Here is a 20,524-nt window from a genome sequence, read left to right on the forward strand (position 1 = left end):
CCACTCAAGTCGCCGACTTGCCCGTCCACCGTGGGTTCCTGGCCCACTCCGCCCTGTCGCCCACCTCTCTTCCTTGCGCCGGCCATCTGTCGCGCCGGGGATGCCCTGTCTGTGCCAGGCCGACCTCTCCCGATTCATTTGTTGATTAGTGCTTCTCCTTCACTTTGTCCTTACTTTGCACTTGACTTGTGTTTCTGTCCGATTCCTCCACTCCCTGCATCTCCCACCCCTGAGAGACCCCCCCCCAGAACCCCACCCCCCACCATCTGAGGGTGGACTTTCTCATTCTGTGCTTCCCGGTCCGGGGATGCTTCCCAGGAGCCCGCAGCTGGGCTCCAGGTCTCTGCTCGGGGCCAGTGGAAAGAGTTGCTTCCTCTGTGGGCGACCTTGGGCAAAGCATCACCTTCCCCCTTGGGAGCCCGCATGCTTTCCTCTGGGACAGGTCGGGAAGGCCTCGAGTTCTGGCTCCCTCGGCCGTTCGACGCCTCTTTCTGCCTGGCCCTGGGGCAGAACCTGCAACAAAGGTGGGGATGACCCCCCGATGCTGACTGGCCGGAAGGGAAGTGCCGCCTTCACTCTTTGTGGAGTTCTTGCTGCTTGACCACTCAGAAGCCAGGATTGATGGGAGGTTTTTGCCACATGTGAAGCGGACCGACTGGTCCCGAGCCAGGGAGCCTGTGGCCCGATGGCTACGAGAAATGATTTTTTAATGATAACGTCTATCCTTGAATCCCATGTTCAGTCACTGCTCGTACCAGCTCTCGAGCCCGAGTGATTGCCACCGTCGGCCGTCTCCGTTCCTTCCAGCAGACCTCTGGCCACTGTCCCACAGCTGTCCTGAACCATTAGGCAATCTTGCCTTGGCCTTCGATGTTGCCGGCAGCCTTTGCTTCTCCCTAATTAGCTCAAAATCTCTTCCCTCTTCAAGGCCCCACCTCCGGCAGAGGCTTTCTCCTCATAATTTGTGAAAAGAGACCATCCAGCCTGAAGTCTTCCTCATTTCCCCGCCCAGAGCCTTCTCTGCGTTGTTCCCCATTGCCTTTTTTGCTGAAGTCTCTGGAAGAGGAGCCCACTTTGCCTTCATCTCATTCCCTCCTTTTTCCTCTTGAGAATTTTCCTCCTTCAATACTTCTTTCAATGTCTTTTACCCCCTGGCTTCTTCCTTGTTGCCTCCAAAGATGGCCTCACTTTTCCCATCCTGGGGGGGAAAAAGGCCCAAACCTTCCCGTGACGTGGCCACTCCTCGAGCTCCCGGTCTGAGTCTGTCCCAGTGGGAAAATCCTTCCTCCGGGCCCCAGGCCCCTAGCTGAGGGAGCAGGGCGTCGGATCAGGTGCCCCGGGGTCCTTCAAGTCCAGCTCTCCTATCCCAAGGTCCTTTCTTGTGCTTATCATGGCCCAAAGCCTAGGAAGGCCTTCTTACTTACCGCTTAACGACTATGCAAGAAACCGGGGGTTAGGAACAGGACACGAGGGGAACGCTTGTCGTAGGGGACTTCCACTGTCAGGAGCCTCGGTGGACGCTCAGGAGAGCATTCGAACTGGGTGCTCAATGGTGGGCGACAGGGGAGCGCGTACATACGTGTGCGGTGGCGTCTGACTCAGCCAGAGAAAAATGCCGTTTCCTTCTCGGGTCCATATGTATGTATGTGAGTACCTATGTCCCCTGCACCCGTGACGCCTGCAAGGAGAGAGGCCCCAGTAGCGGGAGGGGGAGGTCAGGAAGGGACTCTGCTGGCAGCTGGGCTGCGGCTGTGCGGGCCCGTGCAGAGTCCTGAGATCCGAGTTCCAGTCTCCAGCACGTCCCTTCTCTCGGTTTCTCTCCTTTTGCCAAATGAAGGGCTCAGGCTAGACCCCCGAGGGCCCTTCCAGATCCAGGTGGGTGATTCTAGGCAGAAGCACGAGGTAGGCAACATGAGTCCCCAGAGGTCACAGGTGGGGTTCTGCGTGTGATGGGCAGGCGGCCGATCTGGCTGGGCCATGGGGCTTTGAATGTCAGACGGGAGTAGTTCTGCAGTCCTCGGTGCCACGCCGTGGCTAGACCTGTGCCTGAGGAATTTCGGGAAAGGCTGCCTGTGGGACCTGGCAGTCGGGCTGAGCCTTGAAGCATGTTAAGGGGACAGAGGAGGGAGAAGACTCCAAGCATGGGGGACCGTGAGGAGGCCGGAGGTCAGAGAGTGTGTGGAGGGCAGCAAGGGGGAAGGCAATGGACCAAATGGGGATTTTATGCTGGATCTTACAAGTAGCAGGTACTTCCTAGAGTTTGTGCGTTTGCTGTGGGGGCACACACGTGTGCACAGCAGGGAGCACGTGCGTGGCGGAGGATGGAGGAGAGGGACAGAGGAGGGCAGTTATCAGAAGGCACTGGCAATGGTCCGGGGGGCAGGTAGACAGAGCTCAGACTAGGGTGGTGGTTGGCCACACGAGAAGGTCAGAGTGCGCTTCCCTTTCCATGACGACTTCCAGCATCTCTCTTTACTTCCGTGATTCGTTACTGCTCTTCCTTTGATACTCATTCTCTCCAAATTCGTCACCCAATCCAGATCCCGAAGGCCCTCGCATCCTGCTCTCCCCTTGGATAATTTCCCTTCTTTCTCAAGAAAGCAATCTCCCTGTCCACTCCTCCCCGTGCCCTTATACTCAGCATGCTTATCAGTGTTCCCCCAAATGCCTGACCTCCCAGGTCCTCAATTTGCTCACCTCCCACTTCCTTCTAATTTCCCCTCGGCTACACACAGGGTAGGCACCTGTTAGCCCCCTTAGTCTTCCACTTCTGTGATGAAGGACTTGTTGTTTTCTCTAATACCGCTCTCCTGTCATTCCATCCCTCCCTATGCCCTGATTCTCCTGTCCACTTTTTATGCTCCCTGAGCTCAGATCTCCCAAGCCCCCGCCACGTTACAAGGCTCTCTTCCCAATCTCGACTCCTCAGTTTGACCGTACCCTCCTCTCTGGACTCTCTGCTTTCCCTGCCTTTGCCCACCACACCTTGCCAAGCCCCAGCTCTGACTTATTCCCTCCATTTGCCGCCTCCTTGCGTTGCTCCTGACGTGACTTCCTCTGGCTTCTGTGAGCGTCACATGCTGAATGGGTCCGCCACACGTTTTGCACCTAATTTCAGTTGTGCCTTCACAGTGCAGAGCAATTCTTTTACTCTCCCCTCGTTGCTTCATTATCCCCCCTCCCCGTTGGCCATCCTAAACCCGTACGTTCCTCAGACTTCCACACAACTGCTGTCCCTTTGCTCTCAGCTGAGGACCTTGCTTTGTAATTTACTAGGGAGAAAATGCGATCATATAGTGGGATCTTCCTCCCTCCCCTTTCTCCTCATCTTATACCGGCTGCTGTTCCCTTCTCTTGTCTCTGAGGAGGAGATGCTCCTCAACAAGGTTAACCCTTCCCACGTATCCTTGATTACATTGCTTGCTGTCTTCTCTCAAATTGAGCCACTATCAGCCCCCCCCCCCCAATCAATCTCCTACTGCCTACAAACATGCCAAAGTCTCCCCTGAGAAAATCCCCAGTATTCACTATCATGATCCAAAATCTCCTCTCCTTCCCCATATCCTTCACATCCAACTTCTGGGAAAAGTCTGCCCTTGCCATCTCTCCCTCTTCCTCTCTCTTCTAAACCCTCTAGGCTTTGGCTTGAAGCCTTAGCACCCATGGAAACGGCCCCTTGCCAATCGCCAAGCATCTAATTGCCAAATCTAACGACCGTTCCCCCCAGCCCTCATCCTTTTTGACCTCCCTGGAGCCTCTGAGGCAGAGCAGTCTGCTCCCAGACACTCTCATTTCTCCAGCCGGTTTGATTGCTTCCTCACTAAATAGACCCAAGCCCCTCTCCTCGTTCCACTTTGTCACCTGCTTCCCAACTTTCTCAGGATGAATGTCTCTGGACTTACCTAGGTGCAGCCTGGGATAATAGACACTTTGGCCACTACGAGGCAACTCAGAGTCTTTCTATCTGGACAGAATCTACGAGAAGTTCTGCTATCCCAGAAAAAAAAAAAATCTGAGCTCACCTCAACGCTAAAATGAAGCCTAAGGGGAGAACTTTAGGGAAGGGTTCACCTTGAACACTTTGAGCAATAGGGAGGGAATCAGGGTTAAGTGACTTGCTCAGGGTCACACAGCTACTAAGTGTCTGAACTCGGCTCCTCTTGACTCCACAGTTGATTCTCTAACCACTTCACCACCTAGCTGCTCCCTGAACATACATGTTAGAATATTTTAAAATACCCCATATTTAAAAGTCACTCAATCCTCACTTTTTTTTCTTGCAGGACGGAAGAAGTGATGTGGGAGATTTTTATTTGTAAAATGAGGGGTTTGGACTGTATCTTTCATCTCTAAATCCTATAAGCCATGAGTAGCGTGATGGAGAACAGGGGTGTGGGATGTCATGGCTCTGACAGATGTACTAATTTTGTTGAGTAGTTTTGCTTAACTGTTTTGCAAATGAAACTTTTTTTAAATTAAAAGGATGGTTGGGGTTTGGTGGACTGACTCTAAGTTCCCTGTCAACTCCAAATCTTGACTCTTTGTGTTCTTAAAGGAATATACTTGTGTTGTTTTGTTATGGTTTGGGGGCGCGTGGGGGGAGAAGGGTGGAGTATACCTCCCTAGAGGCTAAAGAGCGTTACCCTCCAGAGGGAAGTTGGAGGATTTGAGAAAGTCAACAGCCTTCTCTCCCATCCCTCATCTCCCTTATTTTTTTTTAATTTATTTTTAATACACACTTTTATATGTTGGGAGAGAAAAATCAGAGCAAATGGGAAAAACCATGGGAGAGATTAAAAAAAAGAAAAAAAAAACAGAAAAAAGAAGTGAACAAAGCGTGTGTTGATTTATATTTAGTCTCCTTAGATCTTTTTCTGGCTGCAGATGGCATTTTCTATGCAAAGTCTATTGGGATAGCCTTGGATCGCCGCACTGCTGAGAAGAACTAGGCCTTTCCTAGCTGATCATCGCACATTATTGCTGTTATTGTGTACAATGTGTTTCTGCTTCTGCTTGTTTTGCTCAGCATCGGTTCGTGTAAATCTTTCCAGTCCTTTGTCTAATCTGCTTGTTCCTCATTTTTTATAGAACCATAATATTCCATGGCCTCCGTGTACCACAGCTCATTCAGCCATTCCCTAATTGATGGACAGCCACTTGTTTTCCAACCTTTGCTACCCCCGTCCCTCATCTCTCTATAGAATCCTCAGCAGTGGACCTGTGATTTCACAGATGGTGCAGATCGCCACCATTCATGCCCCTTTATGCTGGTGGAGCCTTCCCCTTGCCTTGCCATGAACCGTGTAGAAGGAGTCCGCCCTACGAAATGGGAGTTTTTCCTGAGAACCGTTCCCAAGAACGGCATATCCCATCCCCACTTTCAGTGCATGAATCTCTGAGCTCTTTTCCTCCTCATTCGTGTCTTTGATGACATCTTTGCTTGTCGATAGTTGTTGATAATATGCTAAAGCACCCACCTGCATTCTGTTGCCCTTTTCAAGTAGCCCACAATTGTGATTCTTTGGAAATTATGATATTCCATGACTTGCAGAATCAGGAAGAATATTAGTGTTAAAAGGTAATTTTTAATTTGTTTAAACAAGGGAGAACCTTGGTCATTGAAAACAATTGGCTATTTCCTAAGGCAATGCAGATCGCTCCCCTCTTGTTCAGTTGTGGGTGCTACTTATTATAAGCATCCATGGTCCAACTCATTCGATCATCCGCACTGTTGCAGATTCAAGTCTGAACAAATTCATCCACTTGATTTTTCCTATGTGGATAGTTTGATCCCACTCTGGATCTCCTTTGAGATGATTTGCCACATACTAGGCCTAGTTGAACCAATATGCATCCCTTGAGCAACCTGAAGAAATTTTGTGAGTCCTTCATTCATATTCCTCTGTCTTTTTGTCTCTATTTCTAATTCTTTGTTTAGCACTTTCTGTCTCTCAGGTAGGGAACGGGAATTTGGATCTAGGCCCGCTAATTCCAAATCCAGTGATTTTCCCCCCACAATTCCATGCTACCTTTTTCCTTCAGTTACCCCACTTTGCTTCTTCACTTCTCTTTCTAAATCCTGAGTATCAGAACCAAGACATGACCTAGGTCATATTATCACAGGATCTAGAGTTGACCAGGGCCATAGAGATCATCTAGTCAAAGCCTCTCTGAGAGATTAAGGAAAGGAGTCCCAGGGAAGTCCCACTGCTAGTTGCGGAGGTGGATCTGAAGCCAGGTCGTCTGTCTCCAAGTCGAATATTTTTTCCATGACCCAGGGGATGTTCTGTCTCTGATCCCAAAGTGATGGGTGGTGTGGTCCCACAGGATGCCTGGCTTCCCCAAGTATCCCATATCTGGGAATGATTTATCTCCCTGCCTAAATTAAGCAGGCTCTGCCGGATTGTGTCCTATGCTGAATTGCCATCCTCCTCCTACAGGATGCTAGGCAGGGCAGTGGTTGGGATAAGAAAGCCAAAATAAGGCAAGTTTGGTCAGGTCTGGAGGACAGAAGGTCCCCTCTGCAGGATACACACACACACACAGTTTGGCTGGAGAGCTTGGGCCAATGAGGGCCCAAGTTCCACTCTCACCATGGGAGCATGAAGTCTTCCTCATAGGATCATAAAACCACGAGTCTGTAGAGATAAAGGCAAACAATAGCTCAGAGTGGTTGCTTCTCCCTTGATCTTGTGAGTCTTTAGGGAAGGGGCATCTTGAAGGATGGGATCATCAGCCCCATGTTAGAGATATCACTGTGCGTGTGTATATACACATTATATAGAAAACACACACACACACACACACACACACACACACACACAGCAGCCATTAGTTGTGGGAATGCAGTCTAAAGTTTGTCACTGACATCTCCACTGCCATTATTGGTTGGTGAAGACCTGGATAGATTTGACCCGAAGGATACTTGCCACTCTTGAATACAGTTGAAGATCTAACTCAAAAAAGAAATAACATGGGACTCATTCTGTAAATGAGAACGTTGAATTCTGGAAAAGGATGGAGAATTGCCTGAGATCAATCCAATTAAGAGTGGGACAAGTGGTATACAAAAATCATGTCTCCTGAATCCCAGTCATGGAGGGTTAGAAGATAAATCCAGTGGTCACTCCTTATAGTATTACTCTTGACCCAAAGGGCTATTTGCATGAGATTTCCTATTGATGAATATTAATTACTCAATGCTTTAAACCTGTGTGTGGGGCAGGGCAGAGTTTGAGGGGGAAGGACAGACCTTAATTTTTTTGGTTTCCAGTTTTGAGAGGATGAGGAAAATTGGGAAGAAGCCAACATGTAGAACTTTGATCATGTCTCCATTCCTAGTTTATTATACTTTGGAGAATTTTCCCTTGGATTAGATTCATCTGTCTCTCTCTCTCTCTGTCTGTCTCTCTGTCTCCCATATATGTACTTTCTCTGATTTCTGTTTGCTATCAGACTGGAGAAATGGATCTGTTATTTGCTATGTATCCATTATGGAACTAGCATTTGGTAGAAAGGGGCTAAAACCTTGGATATAAAGCTTGCTGCTCTCCTTTTCTCATTAATGAGTAGCAATCAGGAGTTTAGCTTGAACCTGAAATGCATTTCCCTTGAGGAGTAATATTTAAGAGAGCACACAGATATAATTCTAGCCTAATACCCACCTCATCTGAGGAGAACAGTTGCCAGCTTCTGGCCCCAATTTCTTCCCATTCTGGTAGGATTCTGAATCTTCCTTGGAGAAGGTGGGGAGGAGACACAAGAGCTATCTATTCTTGCCTCTGTGTGAACCACCTTTAGACAAACCCACGTGGACATACATAAATACACATCCTCTTACAACAGGAAAATTAATTCCATCTTGGAACTCTTTTCTCAGTACTTGCTCTTTCGCAGAAACAGATCCAAACTTAAGCAATAATTGGCACCAAAGAAATCCTTATCTCATCCTTTACTTTGGTTGGAGGGGTCCTTGACCTGAGAGATTGTTTCACTAGGAGAAAGGGAGGAAGGAGACATCAAAAATGGAGACTGAGCCTAGGGAGCTCAAGAGGACCAAGGGGATCATAAAGGTCTGGGGAGAGGGAGACAATAAATGATCAGTTATTAAGAGGCTCCTCTGAACCAGGTATTGTGCTAAGTGCTTTCTGCATAATGTCTGATTTGAGCTTCACAATCCTGGAAAGTAGGTTTTAGTATCATACCCATTAAATGACGTGCCCAGAGCCCCATATCTAGAAAGTGTTTAAGGCTGGATTTGAACTCCTCTTCCTGATTCTAAGCCCAGTTTCTTATCCACTACAGTACCTAGCTACCCCAAAAGAGAAGTAAGATAAATTGGCAGGATCATAGAGAGGATAGTGGACAAGTAAATCTTGGGGCGATGAAATAAATCCAAGGAAGGAAAAATGTTCAAGTTTTGTCAGATGTTATTAGATGGTCCCCCTGAAAAACTATCTTAGCTTTAAGGAAAACTGTCGGCTACCCAATACTCAAACCATAGCTCACAAGCCCCTACCAATGTTTTCCCCCAAGACCAACCAGAAGATGAGGTGAGTTCAAAGCAAAAAATATTTGCTTTTCTTTCATTGTTACTGCATCTCCTTTGGTAGATACACTTTAAAGGTATTTTGTCCCTCAGGGTCTTTCCCTTTGAAGCCTTTTTTATCACATTGCCCATTTTACCAGCAAATGCTTTCTTTTAAAAATATTTTATTTTCCCCAAAACATGGAAAGATAATTTTCACCATTCACCTTTGCAAAACTGTGTTCCAAATTTTTTTCCCTCTCCCCCTACTTCTCTCCCCAAGACAGCAGTCAATCCTAAATAAATTAAACATGCACAATTCTTCTAAACATATTTCCATATTTGTTATGCTGCACAAGAAAAAAGATCAGAAGGGGAAAATATGAAGAAGAAAAAACGAAACAAGCAAATAATAAAAAAGATGAAAAATTTATTCTTTGAGCCACATTTAATCTCCATCTCTCTGGATGTGGATGATATTTTCCATCTCAAATCTATTGGAATTGCCTCGAATCACTGCATCGTCAAAAGAGCCAATTCCGTCACAGTTGGTCCTTCTATAATCTTGTTGCTGTGTATTATGTTCTCTTGGTTCTGCTCACTTCAGTTTGCATCAGTTCATGTAGGTCTTTCCAAGCTTTTTTGAAATTAGCTGTCTTATTTCTTACAGAACAATAATATTCCATAACCTTCATATACCATAACTTATTCAGTCGCTCTCCAAATGATGGGCGTCCACTCAGTTTCCAGTTCCTTGCTACTACAAAAAGGGCTGCCACAAACATTTTTTGCACTTATGAGTCCTTTCCTGTTTTTCATGATTTATTTGTGATACAGACTCAGAAGACACTGCTGGATCAAAAGGTATGCAGTTTGATAGTCCTTTGGACATAGTTCCAAATTGCTCTTCAGAATGGTTGGGTTGTTTCACAGCTCCACCAACAATGCATTAGTGTCTCGGTCTTTCTGCATTCTCTCCAACATTTATCATTATGTTTTTCTGTCATCTTAGACAATCTGAGAATTGTAAAGCGGGACCTCAGAATTGTCTTAATTTCCATTTTCTAATTTCTTCATCTGAAAATTATCTGTTCATATCTTCTATTTATCTATTAGAGAATGGCTTATATTCTTATAAATTTGAGTCAGTTCTCTACATATTTTAGAAAAGAGGCGTTTATCAGAAATACTAGCTATTAAAATTGCTTCCCAGCTTTTTGCTTCCCTTCTAATCTTGGTTGCATTGGTTTTGTTTGTGCAAAAACATTTTAATTGAATATAATCAAAATTATCCATTTTGCAATTCATCATGTTTTCTAGTTCTTTGGCCGTAAATTCCTCTCTTCTCCATCGATCTAGCAGCCCAAATTAGGCTGTTGGCTAGGAAGGGATCGCATTTAAATCAGATCCCAAGAAACCAACTGTTCACTTCCAAACAGATAACAGAACACGTGTGATTCTCACTTCTGATCTTATCTTTGTTTGAAGGCTAGACTAGATGTGGTAAACAGGGACTTGAAATCCCCAAACAGGTGAGGAGGTGGCAGGAGGGCATTTAGGAATATAATCAAAATTATTCATTTTGCAATTCATCATGTTTTCTAGTTCTTCTTTGGCCGTAAATTCCTCCCTTCTCCATCGATCTAGCAGCCCACATCAAGCTCTTGGCTAAGAAGGGATCACATTTAAATCAGATCCCAAGGAACCAATTGTTCACTTCCAAACAGATAACAGAACACGTGTGATTCTCACTTCTGATCTTATCTTTGTTTGAAGAGATGTGATAAATAGGGACTTGAAATCCCCAGACAGGTGAGGAGATGGCAAGAAGGCATTTAGGTGCCAGACCCAAATGAACTCCAAAGTTCTTTCTTCACTTGTGAGGTAGAGAGGCAAATTTTATGCCTAATAAAAACATTTTGTCATCGATGTCATCACCCCCACCATCATGTCATCACTGCTATGCCTTCTGGTTTGTGAAGCACTTCCCATTTATTGTCTAACTTGACCCTCTGAACAATCCTACAGTATAAATGCAATTATTGCCCTCAATATACAGATGAGGAAACTGAGGCTGACGGTTGACTACCCCATGAGCCTGTTCCTGATCCAAGTCTAGGAATCTGTCCATTGAACCACCTGGAGTCTGTTGGAGTTGCTCAGCTCCACCTTGCCCATAACCGTGAGAACCGGGTCATGAGCCTCTAGCTCCCCGTTGGGAATCGGGGGTGATGGCGGAAGGATAGTCACCAGAAGAGCCAAGGGTGGTTTATGGTTCTGGAGGTTCAGGAGTCCTCATTTTACCCCTTTCGTTGGCACCTCCAATAACCAGGTCCTTAGAGGGGGCACCTGGAAGCAGAGAGCTGGACTGCTCCTGACCGAGCCCCAGTATACCTCGCCCTTTTCCCCCAGCGCCCCCCACCCCAGCAGCTCCTCCTCTCCCCACATTACCCGGCCTTTACGTACCAGCCGGGTACCCAGAAGGAAGCGGGCCGCTGGCCCGGCCCGCTTTGTCCCTCCCCGTCCCCATCCCCAGTGGGCCCCCCTTGCCCACCCCGGCCCCTCCGGGTCTGAGGCCGCCTCCTGCCCCGGCTGCGCCCCCAGAGGCCGGGCGGCCCTCTGCTACACGGGGCACTGGGGGGGGGAGGAGAAGGGGGCGCCGGGCACGTGGCTGCCTCCTGCGAAGGCTCCCACGCCCCGGGACCCGAGGTGAGGCTCGGCCTCCAGGCCAGACTGCTTCGGCGTCACTGCACCCAGCGCCCCACAACGAGGGGTTCATGCGCAGTGGCTGGTCGGCAGAGGCAAGAGGCCCCCAAACCACGTGGGGCCTCAGTCTCCCCGTTTGTAGAGTGGGCCTTCAGGGCCAGGCCCGGCTTCGCCACCTGGAGCAGGAGGCCACAGTGTGGGTTCTGGGCCGAGCCTCGAGCTCCACATCTCGAAAATGGGTTGAATGATGGAGGAAAGCGCTTGGTGAACTTCACGGTTCTGCCACTAGGCAGCCAAAGGCTTCTGGACAAAGGTCAGGGAGGGGACACCAGGACCCCGGGCATGGATCAGCGTCGGGGTCGTTTCCGGCCGGACCTTTCATCAGGGATCCCGAGTGGAACCGCGGCGCGCCTGTGTCCTCGCCCGGACCCGAGAGGGCGACACACTTAGAGCTGCTGGGGAGGTGCAGGATAGAGGGACTTCAAGGAGGAGCATCGAGACGAGGTGGAGGCTGGCTAGAGAGGATCCCTCATTCCTTCCCACCCAACCATAGAGAGTCCCTTGGAGGTTTGGGCTAGAGCGATCAGTCCCTGCGTGGCCGGGAGGGGCCACGAGGATCATAGAGAACGCCCTCCCCTGCCTGCGGGCTAGAGAGCCTGCGGTATGTTGGCGGGTGAGACCCTCCCCCATCCCCCCCTCGCGTGGGAGGACCGAAGGGAATCCTGCCTCCCGAGGGCTCGCGTTGTTAGGGTGTCGTGGCGCCCCCTGGCGCCCTCGGCTGGATGCGGGGGCGGAGGAGGGGCGGGGAGATGCTTCACTCGCTCCCTAGCGGGCCCCGCGTTCCCGGGCCTCTGACTCCCCAGCAGGAAAGCGAGAGGCGGCCACCTCCGAGCACCTCCCTCCCAGCTCGCACCTCCCAGCTCGTACCTCCCAGCTCGCACCTCCCAGCTCGCACCTCTGCATGCGAAGCGGATTCTAGCGGGGGGTGGGGTGGGAAGGGGAGAACACCTGGAGCCCAATGCGGGCTCAGTTTCCCCTTCGGGAGAGTAGGGGAAGCCCGTCCGAGTCAGAGCAAGCAGTCTTCCCTTCCTCCTCCTCCGCCCCTGCCCCCTTGTGGAGGAAGGGGGAGCTCCCAGCCCAACCGCCCCCCCCATACAAGAACGGGGGGGGAGGGGGGGATCCAAGGACGAGGGGGGCGTTAGAGGAGGAGCCCCCTCCCCCCCCCCACGTGCAGGGTAGAGGATGGAGCTCCTTGATGGGGAAGGGGAAGGAATAGAGCTGGGAGGGGCTGAGGCAATTGGGGTGAAGTGACTTGCCCAGGGTCACACCGCCAGGAAGGGCTGAGTGTCTGAGGCCGGATTTGAACTCGGGTCCTCCCGACTTCAGGGCTGGGGCTCCGACCACTGCGCCACCCAGCTGCCTTGGGGGGGGGGGTGAGTGGGTGGGCCCAGGGATGGCGATGACGAGCAATTCTGAGGGGCAGAGGGAAAGGTCAGGGCCCAGAGAGGGCAAGCGGGAGGGTGGCCGAGAGACCCCGTAAGCCTGGGAAAGGGGAGCGATAAAGGAAAAGGGGAAACTTCGGGAGGGCACAAGGGGGACGCTGGGAAACGGGCCACGGGGAGAAAGCCTGGGGAAGAGCGGAGGGGCGGGGGAGAACAAGCCAGAAGAGGCTGGAGCAGTCCACGGATGAAGGGGAATAGCAAGCCGCTGGCAGAGGGGGAGCCAGAGGGCGGGGAGGCCGATGCCTCCCTGGTCCCCCGAGGTCTTCGGCCCCACCCCCCGCTCTCCCTTGGACTCGGCTCAGTGTGGGGACCTCCCGGCCCCCTTCGGGCCAGCGTGAGTCGGGAACCTCGGGGAATCTAGGGGAACCTCGGGCTGCAGGCAGGACCCCGCCCCCCCCGCCGCCACTCCGGCCTTGGTCCGGGCCGGACACGAGACGGCCCCGGCCTTTCGGGCCTCATTTCCGCCCGGAGCCGTTTGGGGGGAGCGCGCCACGAGCGCGCGGCCCGTCCCTCTTCCCGGCCGCCGAGCTCGGAGGGGGGAGGGGCTGGGCGGGGCCTGTGCCGGCGCCTGCGCCTGGCGAGGCGGCGCGGGAGCGAGCGTGGGCGGGCACGCGGGTGCAGCCTGGGCGTGCGCGTGAGTGCGGGGATTGTGATCGTGACCGTGGGCGTGCACGCGGGGGGGGGGGGGGGGGGAAGAGATGGGCGGGTAGGGAGGGTCCGGACCCCTCTGGGAGGGGGAGGGGGCGCATTTATAAAGCACCTACTGGGTGCTGGTATCTTGTGTGGTGGATGGAGATTCCACTCCCAAGGGCGGCCCCGGGAGGGGGGGGGGCGCGGGGGGGGCCGGAGACCCTCGGGGAGAGGGGGAGAGTCCCGGAACCGGGGCTGGGGAGTGCCTTGGGCTGCCTGCAGGGAGCGTCTGGGGCTGACAGCCTGAGATTCTCCCCCTTCCCTCCAGTCTCCAGCCTCTGCCTGTGACCGCCCTCCAGGGCCTCCATGGATCCCCGGCCGCCTCGGGCACCGGCCTCCCCCGAGGGGCGCCCGGGCTCCCCCGAGTCCCTGGCCCCGCAGCCTCCCCCAAAGCTGGGCCGCCACCTGCTGATTGACGGGAACGGGTCCCCGAAGGGGCTTGGAGGGCCCTGGGGAGCGAGGCCCCCGGGATGGGGCCAGCCGCCCCAGCCCGGGCTTACAGCTGCCCAGAGTGCTTCCGGCTTTAAACCCCTTACTTGAAGCCATGGCATTCGGACCCCTCCCGGCCCACGCCCGGACTGCGCCAAGACCTTCAAGAGGTCCAGCAGCCTGTGCCAGCACCGCCTCACCCACCGGGCCCGGGCCTGCCCCTCTGCCCGCGCCGCTTTCTGGACGCCGGGGAGCTGGCTCAGCACATCCGCGGACACTGACGCCCAGGGAGACGGACAGCGGGGGCTCCTGGGCGGCCCCTCCAGCCCGGCCTCCCGGCCTCCGGGCCTCCTGGCTTCTGAGCCTCCCGGCCTCCTGGCTTCTGAGCCTCCCGGCCTCCAGGCCTCCCGACCTCTGGGCCTCCAGCCTCCCGGCCTCCAGCCTCCGGGCCTCCCAACCTCCACAGGCCCTACTGGGCCTGGGCCTGAGACTGGACAAATCAGTCTGCCCTGGGGCCGCGGATCTCCCCGTGGAGAAGGGGGTGCCTGACTCCGGACCTGCCTCCCCAGGACCATGAAGGGCGAGTGGCAGGCAGAGGTCCTTGGAAGGACAGACCCAGCGGCCGGAGCCCCGGCCCGCTGCTTGCTCCCAGGCCTGGCGCCTCTGGGTCCCCGCTGCGCCCGCGCAGTGCAGGGGCTGAATAAAGACTTGTTGAATTGACTGTGACTCCTTCCTGGGACTGGGTCTCCCAAGGGCTCTTGGGATGTGAGCTGGCTTCCCTATGATCTCGGGCCAGTCATCTCCCTCCCCCCTCCCCCCTGCCCTGGGCCTTGGAAAATCAAGGAATTGCATCAGGTGAGCCTAAGGGTACCCCCTAGTCCAGGCCGGGTCTGGGTCTCACCCCTCTTCAGCAAAAGAGGCCTTGGACTTCACGAGAGGGTCTCCCGGGGTCCTTGTGTCAGGATGCCCCCCTCCCCCGTTCTTGATTTTCAGGCCCGCTGAGCCCAGAGCCCCCCGCTCTTGCCTCCCGTTGCAGTCTGCACCTTTTTGACCCAGTGCCTCCATCTGCCCTCGGACCCCTTGCCTGCTGTCTAGGCTTCCGCGGCTCCTCCAGCCCAAGCCGAGGCCCCTGGGGGCGAACGTGGCTCCCTTGTGCCGGCCCCAGCACAGGGCTCGGGAGGCACTTAACCACGGGAGATGTTCCAGTATAAATTCCTATGCGGGCTCCTCACTGCCGCCTAGCAACCGCACGCTTCTTCCCCAGTGGGGGTTCCCACGAGAGCTGTCTCTAAAGCTCTCCTCCTTTTCCCCATTCTGCACCTCCGAGTCCTACAGCCCAGCTATTTTTTCCCCCAGGAAACAATCATTTTTTTATTTTTAAAGCTTTTTATTTTCACACCATAGGCACAGATAACTTGACAACACTGACCCTTACAGAGCTTGTGTTTCAGGTCTCCCCCTCCTTCCCCCCACCCCCTCCCCTAGATGGCAGGCAATCCAATATATGTTAAACATGTTCAAATATATGTTAAATCCAACATGTATAAAGATATTTGTGCATCCTCTTGCTGCACGAGAAAAATCAGAACAAAAGAAGAAAGTAAATGAGGAAGAAAACAAAATGTAAACGAATAACAAAAGGAGTGAGAGTGTTGTGAACCACACGCCCCCAGTTCCCAGTCCTCTCTCTGGGTGTAGATGGCTCTCTTCATCGAAAGAACATCCTCGCTTCTTAAACTATATCAGCCCCTACGGGGGGTCGCATAGCATTGTGGGAAGTGGCAAAATTCTGCTTTATCATCAGTCAATGTTTGATTGTCTGCTTAGTTTACTTTCCTATCTGCCCAGGATTGTGTAAAAATGTCCTGAGCGAAAAGGGATTTCGAGTGGAAAAAAGCCCTGCCCTACATCTAGCTCCTTTGTCTCTCGTCTGGGGTACAGGCCAGGCTCCCCTCTCCCTTCTCTGGGGGCTTGTGGGTTCAGTTATCCCCTCTCAGTCTCTACCTGTCTCCTTTTGGGCTACCTCCAAACATGCCCAGGGCTCCCCATCCTTAAAAACCTGCACTTGATCTTGCCTCCCTCTCAAATTAATGATGGAAAGGAATCATCTGCTTAGTCTCAGGTGCTGTGCCAAGGGATGGGGATGCTCCCAGCTCCCAAAGAAATTCTGACTTTCGAGGAGCTTCCCTCTGATCCAGGTAGTCATTCTTGACTCATCACACCTCGTAAATACTGTAGCTGTTATGGAATAACATCCTGGGGTCCTGTTCCCTTCTCTCCTCACCTTCACCCTCGAGCCCTTATCATCTTTTCCCTCTCCTATTGCTTCCAGTCTCCCCCTCTCCAGCACATCGTCCAATGGATCCATGACCTCGTCCAAGTGGATGTTCCCTCCAGTAATGTTGTCCCTTACTCGTCTAAGCCTGCCCTCCCTCTGGAGCTCTTTTGCCCACATCCTTCCTCAATATCATGGCAAGGGTGCACCAAATTGACTGGATAAGTTGTCCTTACTTCCTCTTGTTATCTCCAGATCAGAGGAACATCTGGTCAATTTGTTGGTCTTCCCCTCTTGCCAAATGACCAACTCATGGTCTTTTCTTATCATGAGATCCTTCACTGAGGTTCCTCATTTGTCACGTATTGTAGCCCACTCCGTCCAATATGTACGTCTCTATTGCTTTCTGCAGGATCCTCATTATTAATTTGGGGGAGACTTTCCATGACTTGCCCAGCTATACAACAACAGAGATGGAATAATGCTCTTCTAAGAGACACAGCAAGGGTGGTCTTTTGCTTAGGGAGACATTTTCTGGTCATTCCAGGACCTTTTCAGTTTCCTGGCTATGATTTATCTCATTTGCTTCTGGCCCCAATTTGCTGTGTATATGTACGTGGGGAGGGATGGACTCAATCTCTGCTCTCTTCGAGCTCCGCTGAAATTCCACCTTTTCCAAGAAGCTGTTCACCATCCCACTGAATTCAAGAGCCTTCTCCGAGATGATGTCCAATTTATCTTGGTTGTTTGCATGTTCTCTCCCTCATTAGATTTTAAGTTACTTGAGAGCAGAAACAGTCTTTTTCCCTTTCTTTGTGTCTTCAGTAGTTCATGCACATAGTAGGCACTTACTAGATGGACCGTGGATAGAGTGCCAGACCTGGAGTCAGGAAGACTCATCTTCCTCCAGTCAAATCTGTCCACTGACATATAACAGTTGTGGGATCCTGGGCAATTCACTTGACTGTTTGCCCAGAAAACCTCAAATGGGATTGGAGAGAGTCGGGATAAGAGTACCACAGCAATAATGCTTGTTGACTGACCCTCCCCCGGTATATCCAAATCTGCAGCCAGCCGGCTTTGTCCACTGGGTCAAACTCTTCTTTAAAGGTTATGGATGGCACCCAGTAAACTGATCTTCCAGGGCCCAGTGCAACCTCCAAGACATACGTTGTCAACAGGAAAATCGGGAGAACTTCACTGTCCCCAGGGAGTGCCCTCCCTTTCTTGAGTTTAATCACCAAGCATCCAGACCCTGCTGCAGACAATGCAACTTTGAGGGGCCAGTCGTTTGAACTCCAGATGTGTTCCCCTAAAAAACTTTTATGGAGACGAGCCCACATCAGAAAAGATGCTCAGCTCTCTGAACCAGACAGAATGGCCATGGCCTAAAAGATCCATGAGACGCGCCATTATAGAGACACTGCCTCTCCAAATGCTCTCCCAGGCTAAATGTGTCCAGACAAGTTCCTGCTGGTCTAATCAGCCACAGCTGGATCTTGATTCCAATATAATGTTGTCATTTTGATCCTCTGGGAGGTCAAAGGATAACAATCACCACCTGGTTTTTAGTCTCCTAATATTTATACTTTGGGCCTTACTGATCTCAAAGCTTGTTTAATTTTTTCCAAGTCCTTAACTAATTAAAAAAATTTAAATGTATTTATTTATGTCAAATTTAAATACAAAATAGAAAAAGAAAAAAAAAACTTTGTCACATGCACAGCTGAACATCAGAGAGGATTCAAAATATGAAACAACACATTTTCATTTTAAGAAAGCCTAGATAATAAATACTACACATGGTGTTCAGACTGTTCATCTTTTTTTTTTCCTTGTAGGCTTTCTTTTGTTCTCTAAGAACTTTTTACTTTCTTTATTCTTTTCCCCCCTTTTCCCCTTCCCTACCTTCCCCAAGAAGGCTGCAAGTATTAAGCATGGGTATATTTATATATATACATATATATGTATATAGACACATACATATACATAGATATCTATAATTATACACATATACTTCCACATACATCCATGTAAGGCAGTATTATACTTCTTTGTCCTCTGTTTCTCTGAAGGTGGGTAACATCATCCTTCATAAGTCCAAGTCTTTCAAATTTTTTTGAAATCCACCAACTCATTAATTTGTATACAGAGCAATATTTCAACCTTATACTATCTAGTTATTTAAACAATATGGATTACTATAATGTCTGCTATATAGTGTACTTTCCCTGTTTTTCTCTTTTGATTGAATCTATTTAGTTTTAACTTTGTCTTAGATCAATGATTACTACCCCTGCTTTTTTCCCTAATAAATTCTGCTCCCGATCAACTCCTGATTTTGTTTATTTTCTCTCCCTGCTGCCTCCTCTGCTTACTTCTACCCACTACCTTGCCTAGCTATTACTTAATCTAGCCCTTTTAAGGATCCCTTCCTTATCCTTTCCCACCAGCCCTTTATCAAAAACCTGCACACTCTTCTACACCTCATCTTATGCTATTCTCTCCTTATTTCTTTATGAATTTAGAAGATTTTTGTACCCTTCTAGATTACGTGTGTGTGTATGTGTACATACACGCACATATAATACTTTGTCCTTATTAGGTCTCTTGAAATTAGTCTTTAATGTTTATCTTAAATTTCTCTTGGATCTTATATGTCAAATTTTCTATTAAGTTGCAGTCTTTTTACAACAAAATCCTCAAAGTCTAGCAATTCATTGAATAATCTTTTTTTTTTTTTAATTCAGCATTATCTTAACTTTGCTGGATATGATGTTTTCAGGCACAACCCTAGTTCTTCTTTTTTTTTTTTTTTTTTCCAGTAAAGGTTCCAAGACCTGCAACCTTTTAATGTAGACACTGCCAGGTCTTGTGTGAGTCCAATTGTGGTTCCACTATATTTGAACTATATATATATATATTTTTTTTCTTTTGGTGGCTTATAATATTTTCTCCTTGATCTGGGGGTTTCAGGATTTCCTCATAGTAGTGATCGATGGATTTTTTTTTTAATTTCTCCTTTCCCCTACTGTTCTAACACTTCAGGACAAATTTATTTAATTTTTCTTGTAGTATTTTTATGAAGGTTCTTTTTTTGATAGCAGCTTTTAAGTAGTTTGATTATTCTTATGTTTTCTCTTCATGATCTGTTCACTGTTCTTCAGAGCAATTGTTTTTCTTATAAGATCTCACATTTTCTTTTATTTTTTCATTTTTTATATTTCATTTTATTATTTCCTAATCTTTTATAACTTTACTGGCTTTCTCTTGCCTTATTCTAGTTTTCAAGAAGTCATTTTCTTCCTTAAGATTCTGGTTCTCCTTTTATAGTTGGCTGACTTTCTTTTCAAAATCTGTTTTTTTTCTTGGATTGTTCTCTTCTTTCTTTTTTTAGTCCACCCCCCCCTCAATCTCTCTCATTTGATTTTTAAAGTCTTTTTTGTATTCTTTAATGAATTCTTTTTGGGCAGATGATTATTTAACATTACTCCTTGGGATAGGAGAGGCTTTTTTATTTCAGTATCCTCTTCTGAAGATAAACTCCAATCTTCCTTATTCCCACCGTAACTTTCTATGATTGGCTTCGTTCTCCTTTGGCAGTTTTTTTTTTTTTTTTTTTGATGTAATGACTCTAGTACTGGGAGATGGGGGATGGTGCCTCTGGCTTCAGATCTCCTTCAGTTCTCCCCTTTGTTCTGGAAGTAAGTGCTCACAGCCTGCAGCATTCCTGCTGCGCTGCTTCTGCACTTATCAGGTGTGTGTGGCTTCCTGCCTGCCCAGGGCTGCTTGACATTTGCTGCTGGGCCTGACCTTATCAGGAGAAGTTCCCTCCATCCTCCCTGACTGAGGCATCAGACTCCTCACACTGTCTGGAAGATGAAAATTTCTGTGGCTGAGGTGAGGGCTGCCTCCCAACCCAGCTAGCCCCAAGGCTCACTGCCTGCTCATTCAACAGCTGTTTATACTTCTCACAGGCCAAATCTCTGTCCTGCTAGCTTCAAATCTTCTCTCTCAAGAGCACCTCAGTTCTGCCCTAACTCAAGTTTGCCCTGACGTGCTATTTTGTCTTGTTTCTGGGGGAAATCTAGAGAGTTGGAGTTTTCTGACCTACTCTACCATCTTCTAGAATTCTCTCAAAAACTCATTTTCTATGACTATGATTCTCCTTAGCAGTGTGGAGCAGAGCCAGGAGCAACAGCGCCTCTTTATTTTTTTCTTTTTAAAAATATTCATGACAAGTATACTTTTTATATATGTTGCAATTCTTTGTCCTCTTTAATTCACTATTCTTGATAATTTTTTCTACCGTTCTCACTTATCCCCACCCTTTCACTGAAGTCACTAGGTATCAGTATATATACTTTTTATATAATGTCGCAATTCTTTGCTCTC

At 49.5% G+C, this 20,524-nt stretch overlaps 1 pseudogene; it reads left to right on the plus strand.

Annotated features, from left to right (window-relative positions):
• Positions 1 to 11,842: 11,842 nt before the first annotated feature.
• Positions 11,843 to 14,574, plus strand: LOC116422950 (annotated as a pseudogene).
• The last annotated feature ends 5,950 nt before the right edge of the window (positions 14,575 to 20,524 follow it).

Source organism: Sarcophilus harrisii, chromosome 3 (assembly GCF_902635505.1).
Source record: "Sarcophilus harrisii chromosome 3, mSarHar1.11, whole genome shotgun sequence".
Lineage (NCBI taxonomy): Eukaryota > Metazoa > Chordata > Mammalia > Dasyuromorphia > Dasyuridae > Sarcophilus > Sarcophilus harrisii.